This window comes from Mus caroli, unplaced genomic scaffold (genome assembly GCF_978045245.1).
Source record: "Mus caroli unplaced genomic scaffold, Mus_caroli_1 scaffold_8, whole genome shotgun sequence".
Lineage (NCBI taxonomy): Eukaryota > Metazoa > Chordata > Mammalia > Rodentia > Muridae > Mus > Mus caroli.
In genome coordinates this window covers 141,611,648-141,615,397 of record NW_028227263.1, presented here as the reverse complement: position 1 = coordinate 141,615,397, position 3,750 = coordinate 141,611,648, and positions in this window count along the sequence as shown.

Here is a 3,750-nt window from a genome sequence, read left to right as displayed (position 1 = left end):
AGAATGACTCTCAATGCAAAAGAGGAAAATTCCACCTCCTGAACTACAGCGAACCAGGGCGGACACAGAGTGGGAAATTATCAGCTTCGCTGGAGGCCCAGCATAGCTGAATGAGCAGGCATGGGGCCACAAAGGCTTCTTCAGGGAGAGAGTCCTCGGGTGAGTTTCCTCCGCCCTGTGAGGCTGAGTCAGGATAGCCACAGGTGGGAGCCTTGCTTGACTTTGGGAGCCAAAGCTACAGTTCAGAGGGAGGGAGGGAGGGAGGGGTTTTCCTCTACTGCCAAGAAAGGAGGAAAAACCTCTGCTCTGGAATGAGGGTGGAGAGTCAGGTTTCAGGGTTACCTGTACTGCACACAACCAGAAGTAGCAGTGGATAGAAGGACCGGAGAGTAGGGTGGACAGTGGGTGGGACTCCTCCTTGTTCTCTCTTCAAAGAGAAGAAAGGTTCAGACCTCCTCCCTCAGACTCAGGAATCCAGCCCCAGCCCTCCTTCCTCAGACTCAGGAGTCCAGCCCCAGCCCTCCTCCCTCAGACTCAGGAGTCCAGCCCCAGCCCTCCTCCCTCAGACCTGAGAGTCCAGACCTCAGCCCTCCTCCCTCAGACTCAGGAGTCCAGCCCCAGCCCTCCTCCCTCAGACCTGAGAGTCCAGCCCCAGCCCTCCTCCCTCAGACCTGAGAGTCCAGCACCAGCTCTCCTCCCTCAGACCTGAGAGTCCAGCCCCAGCCCTCCTCCCTCAGACCTGAGAGTCCAGCCTCAGCTCTCCTCCCTCAGAGTCCACAATCTGTTCCTCCTCCCTCAAACCCAGGAGTCCAACCCACAACCCTCCTCTCTCAGACCCAGTAGTCTGCCCCCAGCCCCCTTTTTCATATCCAGAAGCCTGCCTCTCTCAGACTCATAAGAGGCTCTGAACTCCAGCCCTCCTCCCTCAGACCCTGAAATCAGGCTCCTGGGGTCACAACCAATAACTTTCTCAGACAATTTTTCTTCCTATACATAACAAAGGGGCCTCGGCTCAGCCAGACCCTTTGTGGTTGTGTCTCGGGTTGGGTTCCTGAGCCCTCCTGTGTTGGCTTCGCACTCTGAGCCTGGGTTGTTTCACCAGCCATGTGGTTCATGCTCATCTAAACCTTCCTTCAAACTCTTATACATACACAATAGCTCAGAAAGAAACATTGTGACATGGTAAGAACATTAGCAGGAGCCAAAGAAACAAAAAACAAAAGCAGTATGGATGGCCTATTCCTGTCTGTAGCATAAGTCTGAGACCCTTATTGCTGGGTATGTGTTCTTCCCTGAGACCCCAGATCCTCTTCCTCCTTGCCATCATCCTGTACTCCTAGTCACACCATTCAGGGTGACTCATACCCCTTCTTCTCACAGGGTGTCTGCAGTGGCCAGGGTCTCCTTTCAAAACCCCCATGGAAAACCAGTCAGCAGTGATCTAAGCACCCAGTCTTGGCCATGCCAAAGTTCACATTCTAAGGAGGGAAGGCACAAAGTAAACTGTGAACAAATAATGGAATTTAAGGGGAGATGGTTCAGGAGGTAAAGTATAAGCTAGCTGCGCAAGCATGAGGACCTGAGTTCAAATCCCCAGGTCCCATAAAGTTGGGTGTGATAAGGTGATTCTAGAATGGCAATGTTCCTGCAGTAAAATGGGAGACAGAGAGAAGAGAATTCCCCGAGACTCATAGGTCAGCTACCCTGGTGAGCAGCAAAAGAGACGCTGCCTCAAACAAGATGGCAGGTACGGACTGATACCTGAGGTTGTCCTCTGAGTACCATATACACACCGTGACAAATGTGCACCTCCCTTTATACACAAGTGTGTGTGCACGTGCTTGCACACACATACACACATGTTCACACCAAACATGAAGAGATGAGGACTGTCATTTTAAATCCGTGATCAGCCAGGCCTCTCTGAATAGGTGTCACTTGGAGCAAAAGCCCTGTGGTAGATTGGGGTTTGCCAGGTAAGAAATGATAGTAAGTGGGTGAATGAGCTGGGAATTACAGAATGGAAGAAGGAGAGAGACAAGGAATTGGCTTCCAATCTGCCCTCTGTTTTGCAGGCTTCAAATCTGACATTACATCCACTAACCAGCAATCGACTTGGACAAATCTCTTCTTACTTAATATGGGCCAGCAAGATGGTGCGGTGAATAAAGGCCTTGCCACACAGCAATTGATATCAATCCCCAGAGCCTACGTGATGGGAGGAGAGAACTGACTCCACATGTTGTTTTCTGACCTTCACACGTACACCATCTCTCTCTCTCTCTCTCTCTCTCTCTCTCTCTCTCTCTCACACACACACACACACACACACACACACACACACACACAAAAGCACACGCACACACACATGTAAATGTAAAAACATGTTTACCTAGTATAATCATCTCTAGTTCCACTCATTTCCCCACAAATGGCATGATACCATCTCTTCTTCATGACCGAATAGTACTCCATTGTATATTTTCCTTATTCATTCAACCATCTTCAAGCGCCTAAGCTGATTCTACACCTTGGCTATGATAAGTGGTGTTGGGCAAATATCTGAAAATGCTGGGCTTCAGGTTCCTCATCTAGATAAAGACACACACTTGTTGTGGGTTTGGAGAAGAAATGATGTATACAGCTTGGTCACTGAAGACCATAGCACAGGGGAAGTGGTCTACAAAATACCTCAGAAAGCTGTCTGTGTTTACTTAGGGATGTGTCAGCTGTGCTAGACTTTTTGTTTGGGTTTGTGTTTTGTTGTTATTATCCTGTTGTTTGAGCCCATTGTAGCCCAGGCTAGCCTCAAACTCAATATGTATCTGAGGATGTCCTCCCCCCCTCAACCTTCTCAGTGTTGGGGTCACAGGTGTATGTATCCATGACCAGTTGATATGATCCTGGGGGTTGAACCAGGCCTCCATGTGTGCTAGACAAGCATGTAGCAATGGAGCTACATTCTCAGGTGGATCTCACACCAGGCTGCCCTTGAACTTTCTGCATTGCTCAGACTGGCCTCAAAGTCAACGCAGTCCTCCCGCCTCAGCCTCCAGGCTGGTATTACAGGAGTGAGCCACCACATCCAGCTTTGTCAAGGGTTCTCAACCTATGCATTGTGGCCCCTTGGGGTCATATATCAGATATCCTGCATACCAGGTATTTATATTATGATTCACAACAGTAGCAAAATTACAGTTACGAAGGAGCAACGAAACAATGTTGTGGTTGAGGGTTACCACAGCATGGGAAACTGGGAAACTGTATTCAAGTGTCCAGCATTAGGAAGGTTGAGAGTCACTGTGCTGGGTATTTAGTGAGACAGGGCTCAACCCTCAGCTCCACAGGGGGTGATGGAGGGCAGTTTTCCCAGGAAGATGGAAGAGTAAGGGTAGGTAGAATCTAGAGCCAGGGAAAAGACAATTATTGATAGGTGTTCCAGTAGCCAGGATACATCCTGGCCCAGGAGACACAGCCAGTGTTTGATCTCCTTTTCCACAGACAGTGGTGACCTAGCTGCATGAACAAGTGGTCCAACCACTCCACACCTTAACTTCCCTGGTCAAGAGGAAATCCAACCTTTATCCACCCCCAGCTCGGGGAGGGGGGGAGGGGAGAACTCAAAGATATATTTAAGGAGGAACTCTTCACTCAGACGTGTGAACAAGTGTGACAGCAAACTGTTGTTATTATTCTGTTGTTACAACGGACACGCATAATTTCTGGGATTCCCTACAGTCAACCCTGCCC